Here is a 14,773-nt window from a genome sequence, read left to right as displayed (position 1 = left end):
ACAGGTGCATTGTTATGGGGCACAGGCAGGTTAAATACTTTCCCCCCAGGGTCACATTATGCATGAATGCCACCCTGAATCATAATCACAGCCACAAACTCTGCTCTTGTTCTGTTAATTACCAGCTGGATTTTCTTTCCTGTCTTGCCTAAATATTACAGCACAATGTTGTTGCCAGTGTTAGTCCACCTCAGAGAACACCCGTTGAAAGTAATGGGCATATCAGGCACACTCATTTAATTTATTAATTTATGAAAATATATGTATATGCCACTGAATCATAAAAATATATCTAAGCAGTTTACAACATTCAAAAGATTAAAAAACCTATACAATAAAAGTGTAAAAATTTAAAAACAGTTGAAAAGCAATTCTTTTTTAATAGGTTTAAGTCTGAGTAAAAACTGAATTACAACTCACTGTTTTGCTTTTAAAAGGGCAAAATGTCTGAAATGGATTGGCTCAGTTCATTAAATGTTCCAGTTAATATGAATCTTAACCTTTCACATACCATGTAAATAAGGGTTTCTAGAACTCTGTGTCAATATTTTATGTTTACATGGGCAGCAGCACCAGGGGAGGCTGGTGCATTAGGTTGAAGTGGGCACTGCCCTACCAACCTCAGTCTGCCCTTAGCCAGCTCCCACATGCCTGCTGTCTTTCTTACTACCAGCCAGGGGTTGTCTCTGCCTGACAACGCCTTTAGTTCTGTCTACTGTTGGTCTCCCTGCCTTCTGTCTTATCAGTCCCAATGGGTACCTGCCACCGTTGAGCAGCTCCTGTGACAGGTTTTTCTCTTCCCAGCTGTATCATTTAGGGTTGCATCCAATGCTTGTCCTACTCAGCACAGACCCACTGAAATTAATCACTATGACTGACTTCTTTCCATTAATTTCAATGGGCCTACTCTGAGTAAAACTTAGGACACATCCCCACCATACGTTTAAATCACCATGATGCCACTTTCAATAGTCATGGCTCCCCTAACAACTCTCAGCACCCTTCACAAACTACAGCCCCCCTAATTCTTGGGGGGGGGCTATAGTTTGTTAAGGGTGCTGAGAGTTGGTAAAGGTAAAGGGACCCCTGACCCTTAGGTCCAGTCGTGACCAACTCTGGGGTTGCAGCACTCATCTCGCTTTATTGGCCGAGGGAGCCGGTGTACAGCTTCCGGGTCATGTGGCCAGTATGACTAAGCCGCTTCTGGCGAACCAGAGCAGCGCACAGAAACGCTGTTTACCTTCCTGCCGGAGCGGTACCTATTTATCTACTTGCACTTTGACGTGCTTTCGAACTGCTAGGTTGGCAGGAGCAGGGACTGAGCAACGGGAGCTCACCCCGTCGCGGGGATTCGAACCGGCAACCTTCTGATCGGCAAGTCCTAGGCTCTGTGGTTTAACCCACAGCGCCACCCGCATCCCTCTGAGAGTTGTTAGGGGGGCCCTATTGCCCTCAAGGAGCTACAATTCCCAGAATGAAGAAAGATGGACTTAAACCATATTAGAAAGTTTAGTTGGATTCTCCTGTTTAGTAAGTTGAATCTATTGGTTTGGGTCCTACCATCTGCAGCAGCAGAAAACAAGCTTGCTCCACCTTCCATGTGACAGTCCTTCAGATATTTGAAGACAGTCTTCCCCCAACCATTCCTAATAAGGCTTGATTTTCAGACCCTTTGCCAATTTGGTTGCTCTTCTTTGCACACATTCCCACTTGTGGCCCTCCACTGAGCATGTGGCCCTGGCAAATGCCCACCTTGCCAACCTCAATGGCCAACCTTTTGTTCTTAAAACTCTTATTTTACAGAGCACCGCTTAAGGCAATTAAGAAACAAGAAAAACTTAAGTAGCTCAGATAATAACCTTGCCTCAGTGCCAATTTAAAGTAGGCTTATTTTTGTTTGTTTGTTTGTTAATGGGCAGAGAGTGAAAAGTATACTAGAAAAAAAGCAAGAGGAGAGAATAATGCAGAGGAAAAACAGGAAGATTTAGTTCACATTTTTTTGCTAAACATTGCACAAAAAAGCAACTGTGGAAGGAAATGGATTTCTTCTCTCTGTGTTATCTGTTTATATATGAAACAGTGTGAACATTTGTGACCTAGTGTCAGGGGAGGAAATGTCCATGATATACGCTCTTAAGTTATTTTTGATTCCTCCGGTTCTAAAACTATAACAAACAGAACAAGGAGGAAAAATAAATCCAGGCAAAAGAAAATTCAGAGAAACCCGTCATCCTTCCATTTCACACAGAACCGCAGGACTCAATCTGCAATTTGGCTAAAGGCAGGCACTGGGTGAATAATGAACATGTTAACAAGGAATGAATCATTCATTTGATGAAAAAATGTCTATATTGATTGGATAAATTATTCACAATGAATAATTCACCCATTACCTTAGTTGAAGCCCAGGGCCATTGCAGCAGAAGACTGTTTCAGAAAATTCATTTCTCAAGTCAATGTAAACGAAATAACCTTTTCATCTAATTATTATGCATCTAATACAACAGCTATTGGCTGCCTGGTACATCCCTGATGTTTTGGACTACAACTCCCATTAGCCCAACCAGCATGATCATGGCTGCGGCTGGAGTAAACCAAGGCTCTGCCCTACTGGCTGGTGAAAATGGGCCAGCCAAAGTAAGAAATCAGATTTTGCAGAAACATTGAGGGGTTTTTTGGGGGGAGATTTCTCAGGAGATAGATGAGGTGATCAGACACTCCCATTTCTTTAAGAACTTGCCATAGTTTGCTATGGTTGACACAGTCAAAGGCTTTTGCATAGTCAATGAAGCAGAAGTAGATGTCTTTCTGGAACTCTCTAGCTTTCTCCATAATCCAGCGCATGTTTGCAATTTGGTCTCTGGTTCCTCTGCCCCTTCAAAATCCAGCTTGCACTTCTGGGAGTTCTCGGTCCACATACTGCTTATGCCTGCCTTGTAGAATTTTAAGCATAACCTTGCTAGCATGTGAAATGAGTACAATTGTGCGGTAGTTGGAGCATTCTTTGGCACTGCCCTTCTTTGGGATAGGGATGTAGACTGATCTTCTCCAATCCTCTGGCCACTGCTGAGTTTTCCAAATTTGCTGGCATATTGAGTGTAGCACCTTGACAGCATCATCGTTTAAAATTTTAAATAGTTCTGCTGGAATATTATCACTTCCACTGGCCAGAGTACCAGTGGTATGTTAACTCTATTTCTCCTGGTTCTTCTTTTTCCTAGCTGTTTACCACCCAGTTCTTCCCAACTTTTGTCTTCTGAACTATGTCCCTCTGCAAACCAGTGTTCCAAATCTATACTGTCCCACTGTTTCTGGGAATATTCAGGATCCTGATCAGGAGCAGGGGGAGGGGGAGGTTCCCACCATTCCTCATCTGTGCAGCCCTCCTCAGCACAGTCCCTGATATCTGAGCACAACAGCACTGTCCCTCCCTGTGGTTCCCAGGAACTGGTATTCAGAAGCATTACTGCCCCCAACCATGGAGGAAGAGCATTGTTGTCATGGCCAGTAGCCATGGACAGCTTTATTCTCATTGATTTGTCCAATCCTCCCTTCCAAGTTGGTGCCCATCACTGCCTACTGTAGGAGCCAGCTCATTATCTTATGATAATGGCATCATATAGTTAAACGTTCCAAATATCTGGTATATTTTTACGTTTAACCTTTACATGCATAAGAGTTCCCAACTTACAGAATGGCTAACACCCTCGAGTCATTACAGGTTGTGATCTGAAAAGCTTCTGGGGATGTATTTTAGAAATATTTAATACAGCACTGGGAGGCAAGTTGCAATTCCGCACAGCCGAAGGGGTTTTTTTTGTCACAGAGATCAATCTCAGTAGATGGGGACTAAGCAGGAGACACTGAAAGAACCAACCCTAAAAGCTGCAGGGTGTCTCCCGAGATCGATGCCCAGGCCTCTAAGTGCTGTCTATGATACTTTCAGCAGATGGTAGAAACAGGTCAGCATGTTGAGAGGAAGAAAGGGTGGGGAAATAAGATCAATAATACGCATTCGACTGCTAAATGCAAGAAATGCCATCCAGTGTAGTGTTTGCGATTTTCTACCCTCGGAAAGAATTTCAATCTCATCCCTTCATTCATCTCAGAGGCTCTGATGGTTCTGTGTGGCCGCAACTCCAGTTTCCTGTTTATGCAGTGCGACTCGTTTCAATGAATCAGCATTTCATCCACTGCTTATTAGACTCAAAAGAATTACACAGCATGTGGCTTCTTTGGACATAATGTTTTTCACTAGCTGCTGGATGTGACCTGTTCCCCTCCCCCCTTAGGGGTTCATTCTGACCCTATGTTTGCTGCAGTTCTTAAGACAGATATTTTATATCTGCATGGGATGCTTTGTCTGGAGCTCACGTTGCATAAAAGCCTTGCTTGGCAGAAGTGTAGCATGGGGCCCCAAATGGAATACCAATTACCATACTGGCATCGCTCTGCTAACCCTACTTTAAGATAGCTTTCAAAGTGGCTCACTCATAAATCTCTTATCTGGCTGCAATCTCTGACTTCACCCAAAGGCTATCCACACAACATTTTATAGATTAGCTGATCTCATGGCTAGATCACCTGAGACCCTTTTTAGTGATCTAACCATCTGCCTGAGTCACATGATAGTTTTGTAAGTCATCCTTGCATGACTGCATCATGCAGTGTTCGCTTTCCCCACACTTGTTTTAGATAGAGGGGAAAAAAAGATAAAATTATTGTGCTATGAGTAACTGGGAGAGAAGTTAAGAAAGTATAGTACTACTCAGACTACCCTGGAGAGGGGAATTGTTTAATTTGCTATTAAAAATATACAATCCCTCATCTCTTCCGACCAGTGGCGTAGCGTGGGTTGTCAACACCCGGGGCAAGGCAAGTAATTTGCGCCCCCTAACCCATGGATTTGCGCCCCCTAACCCCCAGATGTTGCGCCCGGTGCGGCCGGCCCCCCTGCACCCCCCACGCTACGCCACTGCTTCCGACCAAAGGCTTTTAAATGCATAGTGCTGTATTATGTCCATAACTCAGGCAGAAATCCTATGTACACTTAACTGTGAGTAAGCCCCATTGAACACAATGCAACTAGTGAGTAAACATGAAAGAATCACACTGTCATTCTTTGACCCTGTCATGTCAAGCTGTTGCCTGTAATCTTGCCAGGTCCTGTAATACAAGATAGTTGTGGTGAAACAGAAAACAAAACAAGTGGATGCTGTAATGTAGTGACCAATTCTGAAGTACATCCCGTTTTGATTGTCACAGCCATGCCGCCTCACAACCACACGCCTTCTGAGGTTATACAACGTTCTAAGATTGTACAATATAATAAACTTATAATTATATAGCAATAGTAATTAAGGATGCATTGCAATAATCAATGTACATCCCTATGTGTTGCCTTTCAGCTAGATTTACTATGGGCAAATGATTTGGAGTGCTCCAATATCTTACAGTGGTGCCCCGCAAGACGAATGCCTCGCAAAATGAAAAACGCACAAGACGAAAGGGTTTTTCGTTTTTTGCGTTGCTTCGCTAGACGATTTTCCCTATGGGCTTGCTTCGCAAGACGAAAACGTCTTGCGAGTTTGTTCGCTTTTTTCTTAAAGCCGCTTGAAGAGGCGCAGTTGCGACGGACCGTGCTTCGCAAGACGAAAAACATCGCAAGACAAAAAGACTCGCGGAACGAATTAATTTCGTCTTGCGAGGCACCACTGTATTTTGGAATGACTTAACTTCTGCTTCCCCCTGAAGTTTCATTGAATGTGACAGAACTTCCACACCATTCTCCTGAAAGTGAAACACCTTCAGGTATCTAAAGGGCTGTCACATGGAATTCTCCTGTTCTGGAGGGTAGGACCTAAACCACTGGTTTCAAGTTACAAGAAAGGAGATTCCAACTAAACATTGGGAATAACTTTTTGACAGTAAGAGTTGTTCAACAATGGAACGGACTTCCTTGGGAGGTGGTAGAGTCTCCTTCCTTGGAGGTTGATAAGCAGAGGTTGGATGGCCATCTGTCATGGATGCTTCACTTGAGATTCTCATCTTGCAGGGGGCTGGACTAAATGACCCTCAGGATCCCTTCCAACACTACACTTCTATTATTCTATCTTTGAAATCAGTTTCATCTATGTATTAGCCAGGGCACTGTATAGGGGGTAACTTAATATGGTGGGTGGCCACCATGGATGGGAGCTGAGCTTGACTCCTCTTCAAAAGCAGCACTGACACCTACCACTAAAAAGTCTGGCTGGGAGGGTGGTGAATGACCGTGCAGGCTTGTCTGCCCTTTAAGGGGTCCTTCTAATCCCCTGGGGCCCTTGGCAAATACCTAATCCGGCCAACAGCTGGCACCAGGCCTGCTCTCAGCACAAAATATTGGGCCCATTCACATGGTTGACGAAAGACTGCAGTTTGAGATGTAGCAGTCTTGACATTTGTGGAATCAGTCTGTACTTGGAAATTCTAGCATCCAAAGGAAAGTAGTTGCCTTGCTTCCAGCACGTTAGGGACATTCTTCAGCTGGAAAGGCAGCAGTGCCGCAGCTGTGAAGCTCATCTATTGTTTCCCTGTAAAAAAAAGAAAAGAAAGAAGTAGTGAATACTTCTGTTCTGAACCAGCAATTCCTCATCAAAAAGAAAAGGGCAGTCAAAGTTAGTAACAGTTTTAATATTGCTTTGATATTAGTTATACTTTCTACTGTGATCTGCATATGCAAAAGCATTGGCAAAATTACTGGTAGGTAGACCTGGGACTTGGAATGCCTCAGGCAGGGCTGGCTTCTGTTAAACTAACCAAACTTTTCATTTAGCAAATTCCCCACTGAGTTCAGTGGGACTTACTCCCAGATAATAATAGTACTGTATCCTTAAAGCACAATCCTGGCTACTTCTACTGAAAAGTAACTCCAATTGTTTGCTAAGTATTGCAGCCTGAGGCTGCAGTTCTAACCCACTCCCCTAGGAGTAAACCACAGTGAATTCAGTGGGATTTACTTCCAAATAGACATGGTTAGGATTGTGGCCTAAGTAAATCATAAATCTCGACCCATGGGATTTTCTCCCAAACCTAGAATATTTGTTAGGTTCTTTATTTATATAAAACACTGAAGAAACCGACAACACTTTCTTTTGAAAAGAGAAAGGAAAAAACCAGGATGCAATCTATCGCTTAAATTATGGCATCATAAAAAAAAAACCCACAGTGTTAACAGGAATGTACGAAGGCAAAGATAAAGGTTTAGTGATTTAAAAGATTAATCTAGTTCTTCTAAGTATTGCAATTTTTCCTTCCTGATTCTATAATCCTACATGGAATAGATCCTCTTTTTACATTCTTTTTGATATCACAAAGAACTCATTGTAGTGCAATATTTATATTCTCCCGAGAAGCTGAAAGCAAATCCTATTGTCTTTTAATGTTATCTCCAAGTGCAACAGAACTGTAATGAATTAATGTGCAGGAAAGGCAGGAAAGTGGTTATTGATTGGTAGTCATCAGGCACAGACTGTCCTGTAGTTTTATTACTTAGCATGAGTAGAGAACCTCTTTTCTTTCTCTCTGATATGGCAAATATTTGTACCTCATTTCCATGAGAGAACAGGGTGCATGGGATTTCATACCTGGAAATGATGCTGTACTTAAAAGTCTTTCCAAAGCATGTTTCCTAAAGGAAGTAAGTTTTGTGTCTGTAGTATAACCATGGTGGTCACACTTTATTTATTGTTAGAACCCTAAAGTCCATTAATTGAAGCCAGGTGTAAATTAAGGGTTGTGTGCATACAAATACAGAATTAAGGAATATGCATCTCTGAGCATTGTTTTTACGTTAGAACTGAATGTGCACCATGTTTCATTTCAGCAACATTCCTTTGGTCAGGGCCTTGTTTGTTTGTTTGTTTGTTTGTTTTTGCTGTTATAATCAGTGGTGTAGCTGAGGTTGGATATAGGTAGCCCTATCATTAGGCAGAATGTGCCAGCTGCCTCAGGCATCACATGCTAGGGGGTGGGGAAGTGTTGAAAGGCAGAGCTGTGTATGCTAGCTTGATTTCTCAGATATGGTGCAGGATGATGCCCCATCCCCTGCCTTGAACTATGATTCCACTGCCAGGCCAATAGGCTTCTGAAGGGTGAGGCCATCATATTTTCTTTTTCCTTAGGTGGTACAGTGATTTGGAGTAGCCTTAGGGCTGAGGTATAGAACCCCCAAGCCCAGAGCCCCATCAGCTGGCTGTCCAGAGAGCAACAGATGATGGGGCAGTGACAAACAGATCCAGTGCCAGCATTTGAGGGCATGGGCTGATATTGATATTGCTGATATTGGTCACTGCAGCATTCTTTCTTACTTACTGAAAACAAAACAAAACACCTTCAGTGGCATGCACATAGTTCCATGTGGTGATCCTACGATCTTTTTACTTTAAACATATATTATCCTCCCTACCACAAAATGGTGCCCAGGCAGTGAAACTAACTGGCAGCTGGTGCAATTCTTGCAGTACTGGGGTAACATGATGGTGATATTTGGTTCTAGTGAGCAGTCAACTGGGAGTCAGAAACCATTGCCAATCTACTGCAAGTCACCCCCAGATCTACCTTCTGTCTGCCTTGGAATATGGTAACAGATGGAACAAATATCAAATGCATACAAGCATCTACAGCTTTTCAAGCACCCAACCCACTATATTTACTTATATCACCCCATAGCTGGCATCACTGTGGCTTCCACAGAGATTTGTAAGGAGCAGTTTTGTACGAATGTCTGACTTTTCCCATCTGCATTTAAATATAGGATATCAAAAACCGATACAGATTGATGGAAGCTGTGAAATGTTTAGTGCTTAAAAAAACCCCTGCATATTCCTACATTAGTGGAGGTCAGCCCAGTAAAAAGCTGGGTCCTTGCCTACTTTAAATTACATCCTGTTTTTATTTTGTGGGAAAACACCAAAGTGTATTTGGGGAATATTTTTATGGCGTTGCTGAGATTTTAACGCACACTGAGGCCCACCAGAAGCTGGGCACAAATGACTACATTAGATATTACATAGTAAATATGAGATTCCCAACAGCATTATTGCAAAGTATTGGAAGACACAAGATCTACCCACTCTGGAAGAATGGCAGATGAAACTGATGGACTACATGGAACTGGCGGAAATGACTGGCAGAATCCGAGACCAGGGAGAAGACTATTTAAAGACTATTTACAGAAATATTGTAAAATTAATGAATGTTAGAATGATGCTGGATTGAAGTTAAGTGGTTTCTAGCTGTATTGGTATAAAAGAATATGAAAAGAATTGGATTTTTAGCAGGTAAATTAATGTTATAATATATTAAGATTAAAGATCAGGATAAAATAAGGAGGGAAAGGAATTGCTGAACTAATAAATTGAACTGGAATACAAAAAGGGGAAGTATGAGGAGGTCCGGGAAACAAGTAAATGAAAGATAAGTGATGAAAATATTGAATTGTTTTTAACTATTTTTATTTTGTATTTTTTCTTTTCCTTTTTTCATTTTGTAATATTGTAAAAACCTTAATAAATATTTATATAAAAAAAGAGAGATTCCCAACAGCAGTTTTGCAGGTAGGTGGTGTTTCTTGTAGGGGATTGTCGCTCAGTTCTATTGAGATCAATATATACCTGTACAATCCCTACCCCATTTACTTGGGAGTATGCCCTGCTGAAATCAACAGCAAGCACTTCTGAGCAGATGTGGTTTGGACTGCACTGTAACATACAAGGTGTGACTGGAAAGTTTGATGAATAGTCACAGAAATCGGAATATTTGAACATACATACCTTACAGGCCTTCAAAATAGCCCCCCTCTGATACAATGCACTGTTGACAACGTTCGTAGAACCGTTGGAAACTTTGGGAAAAGTCCTCTTCTCGTACTGCTTTCAGTTCCCTCGTCACAGCAGCTTGGATGTGTAATTTCAGTTTTGGAAAAAGAAAGAAATCTGGTGAGGCCGGATCGGGAGAATAAGGAGGGTGGGACAACTCAGTAACCTCAGTAACGATTTCATGCAGAATATGCCATTCTTCCGCCATCATTCGGATGTACAAATGCTGACCCCGCATCAATATCTCACAAACTCTGTTGACATTTGCTGCCGTTCTGCTCATCGACGGTCTGCCAGACCGAGTCATCTTTGATGGTTTGCCGCCCTTCATGGAAATGCTTAAACCACTCATACACTGTCTTTCGAGTTACAGCTTCATCTCTGTACACAGTTGTGAGCATTTTGTGTGTCTTCGATGCCAATTGCATGTTCAAATATTTCTCGCTGTCCGATTTCTGTGACCATTCACCGAACTTTCTGGTCACACCTTGTATTTAAGTCCCATTGATTTAAATGAGCTTTAGCCTCCCCCAGCTTTTATTGGATTGTCCACCATTGGCATTAAAGTGTTCGTGAGTTTTACTGTGGCTCATATAATTTCTGAAGCATGAAATGCTGACCATGAATCAGGATGAGGAATGGAATCATTACTTTGGCACAGCAGGACCCCCATAAAGACACCAGAAACATCTCTATTGTTTCATTACATAAACCTGAACTCCCATGCAAACCCCATTAAAATCTAGTCTATAAAAGCAACATAAACATGGGCACACTCAAAGTTTTGAAACCTTCCCGTAAGGCTGTGCTGTACATACTAATGCAATACAAAACTATATGACTATTTACTTTGGCACAGGAATGAGGGCTCGGCTGGTCTACATAGTGAAATCTCAGCAAGTTGGTGTTATCGCAAACACTTCCACAGCCTCGGCTGAAAAATGTGTGAGGCCTGTGATGATTGCTTTGTTAGAGCACATACACACTTGTTTAACCTCAATTAATTAACACATCAAAGTATTTAAACTGTGATTCTGGATCAACTTTATTTGTTGCACTGCAAAAGCCCCCAAATTTTCAGAGCAAACTGCTGCAATCAAAGTGTTCAGTTTTCTTTTTCACGTGGGAGGTTGAATTTGGAGAGGCGCCAACAGCAGGAATGCAGGAAACCAGACAGTGTGTTGTAAGAGTTGCTCTTTACTGCAAGGTTGGTGCTAACAAGGTTCCTGGTGCATGAGTAATCACAGGAGAACACAAAACCTTGTGTTCTCTTTAGTCATCAGAAAGTGTCAGCACAATTAAAAGATGTCTTAACAAAGGTCAGCTGTAAGAGGCTTTAAGCGAACCACTGTAAAGTCACGTGCCCTGCTAGTTACATGAATCAGGGAGTGTTCAGATGGTTCTTAGAAGTCTGCCCTGGAAGGTCTCCAGCTTGCCAGGCATTTTTGTATCTTTGCTCCATTTCCCCACAGGCTCCTACTTTCCACAACTGCCAAGTATAACTCTTTCCATTTAATATTAGCTGAACTATTTTTGTTTAGGTTTGGCTACTTCACCATTCCAAGAGATCAAGCTGGGTAACAATGCATTTAAAATAAAACAAGGAGCAGACAATATTGCTATGGCTTAATCAAAACTACAATGAAACTGCAACCTTCCACTTGGGAGAGCTCTCAGGGTGGAACCTTCTGTTTAATGACAACAGTTCGAAATAATTAAGGTTGCAATCCTAAGCACATTGATTTGGGAGTAAGCTCCAGTAGGGTTTACTGTTGGACAAACATACATAGGATTCAGCATTTCATTTTGTCCCACTAGTGCCGTAAGGCTTGAATGGAAAACAGGATTTTTGTGTGTATTTCAATGCTACCAGACAGGCACACAAACTCCTTGGTGCCTTAGTCCCCTCAATATTTTAAATGGTGGGGGGGACAAGACACCCATGAAGTGCTGAGGTAGCATGAGCACACGTTCTAGTGGCGGCATGTGGCCCCAGGCACCCACGGTCATAAGGGCAAGCTGTGGCTGCTGCTACCAGATACGGAGATGTCAAATTAAAGCACAAAGTGTGAAAAATTACCAAAACAAAAAAGACCAAAACAAACACAGCAATTTTGCTACTGCTGAAAAACAAGCAGAAACTCCCAAAAGACAAAATCTGGAGTAAGCAAATGCTGCTCATTAACTTCTAGTTCACTGGCCATTGCTGCTGTGATGTCACAGAAGTCCAAAGATCAGAGTTACTTTGGCTTTAGTGCCAGTGTGGTGTAGTGGTTAAGAGCAGTGGACTTCTAATCTGGTGAACCAGGTTCGCTTCCCCGCTTCTCCACATGCAGCTGTTGGGTGACCTTGGGCTAGTCACACTCTCAGCCTCACTCACCTCACAGAGTGTTTGTTGCGGGGGAGGAAGGGAAAGGGAAAGGAGATTGTTTGAGACTCCTTAAGGGGAGTGAAAGGCGGGATATCAAATCCAAACTCTTCCTCCTCCTCCTCCTCCTCCTCTTCTTAGTGTATTGAAACAAAGCATAAATGTGTTTTAAATGTGCCCATCCATTTGAAGGAGACTGTTCCAAGATAAGACAGGGCAAAATGTGAGAATGATAACTGGTTTGGGGAGTATTTTTCTTTGGTCTTGTGGATTTGTTATTTACTGAGGAAAGTTCTTTAATTCTGATGTGCAGGGAGTTCAGTTCCACTTGGTCACTATCTCCTGCTACCCCTGATGTTCACATGTTACATCCAACAATCGTACAATCTGTGTACCTGTGTATACTGACATCTGAGCTGTGCACTTGTAGTTATTCACATGTAACATTTACCAAATGTACAGTTTGCGTACCTATGTACCCACCAGCTGATCTGTGAAAATCAACAAGCATATTCTCTTACACACAAACACTCATACATCTTTACAGATTGTACCTGTGTTCAGTGTAATGTGTGAACGAGTCTTCTGAAAGACTCAAGGGCTTGCTATAGCATTTTAGCAGGTCAGTCCACTAAAAAGATATAAACACAACTGTCTGGAATCCAGTCTGTTCCCTACCATAAGCTGTGGACACAGCACAACCATGCACTGAATTCAGCAAAGCAAATCGTAAAGGCACACTTCAGTGCACTTAAGAAGCCACATCTGTTCTTAGCACGGTACAGTGGTACCTTGGGTTAAGAACTTAATTTGTTCTGGAGGTCCGTTCTTAACCTGAAACTGTTCTTAACCTGAGGCACCACTTTAGCTAATGGGGCCTCCCGCTGCTGCTGCAGCGCAATTTCTGTTCTCATCCTGAAGCAAAGTTCTTAACCCGAGGTACTATTTCTGGGTTAGCGGAGTCTGTAACCTGAAGCGTCTGTAACCTGAGGTACCACTGTATCATTCAGTGTTTAGGGAGAGAAGCAGCTTAACATGAAAAGTTACCCATTTCTCATTAAAAGAAAAAAGAAGTTCCGAGCAACAGTTAACTTGTGGTCACTGGCAATGGAAAACATTCCATTGAAAACAGTAACAAGTTGCGGAATGCAACCATATGAACAGTTATCCCTAAGCTAAGTTACATGTTCACTCCCCTTCCCTTGGGTTTTTAAAATCTGACTATCATCCTAAATTTGCTGGGAAGATCCAGTAACAACACTTACTAAAATGAAAGCCACAATGTTACTCAATGCCCCATATGCATACATAACTCATGGAACAATCTATTTGCTTGGCCTTTATCACAAGGAAAGTTCAAACGAGAGTGGGGGAAAGCCCTGAGTTTTTATGCAGAGGGAATGCTGCTAAAGTCCCTTCAAACCTGTTCTTCAGGCCTCTTTCACTGTGTCTGCAGATCTCATGGAAGGAATCTCTTTTCAGCTAAAAATAATGCGTTCCCACTTAAAGGACGGTGCAAACATGTCTGTCCTGGACACTGGAGAACGAAGTAGAGGTTCTGAGAAATACTTGAGGAATACTGACCCTCAACGCTGCATAATTGTATACCAGTTTTAAAGAATTGTCATTTAAGGACTGGTTGCCTTTGTATCAGAATCTTTTCAGAGAACTTTTCTCACAACTCAGTTAAATTATGAATTTTGCTTCCACAAGATGTAGAAGACAAATTCATTAATGGATATGAGCCACAATTGCTATGTTCTACCCCACTGTCAGAGGCAATATTACTGTACACCAGTTGCTATGAATCCGAAGTGGGGAAGAGAGCTGTTGCTCTAAAGTTGCATGTGGCTTGCCCATAGGTATCTGACTAGTCAATTTGAGAAGAGGATGCTCAACAAGATAGGCCTTTGGTCTGATCAAGCAGGGCTCTTATGTTTATTTTAGTCCGGCCTATGTTTTATTATGCTTAAGGTTAAAGGGTTTTAGTGGCAGTTAATGCTGCTGCTACTGATGCCTTTACTAGCTTTGGTTGTTGATCTTATGATGTTTTTATAATGTTGAGTTGTGCCCAAAATGATGGCATATAAAATGGCTGTTATAAATAAAAATATACAGAGGTTGATTTGTGCACCATCTTCACACATCACAGCAACTTTGGCCTGCTCTGTGTAATGGCAGGCCTGCTAAACATCTGAAAGACATGCACTCCTAGTAAACTAGATTGCCCCATAATCTGTTGGGGGGGGGGGGAAGCAAGACTAAAGCTTTGGAGTCTGCACATCAGTTTAGCATTAGAAGTTAATTTTCTTCACCTTTTCCCTGTATCCGTGATGAATTCATGAAAAACAGTGATGAAATACAAACATAATATACGTTGGATAAGTGTCCAATAAAAGAGCCAGAAGCTGAATGATTGTTGCATAAGGAATTAAAGAACCTTCCTCGGCAAATAAAAAATCCACAAGACCAAAGAAAAATGCCCCCCAAACCTAGTATGCATGCCTGAGCATGTTAGGTTCAAAGGCTGTGCTTCATCCTCAGCTTG

The sequence above is a fragment of the Podarcis raffonei genome, chromosome 11 (assembly GCF_027172205.1).
Source record: "Podarcis raffonei isolate rPodRaf1 chromosome 11, rPodRaf1.pri, whole genome shotgun sequence".
NCBI lineage: Eukaryota > Metazoa > Chordata > Lepidosauria > Squamata > Lacertidae > Podarcis > Podarcis raffonei.
The sequence above is the reverse complement of the archived record's forward strand: the minus strand, read 5'-3'. Positions refer to the sequence as shown.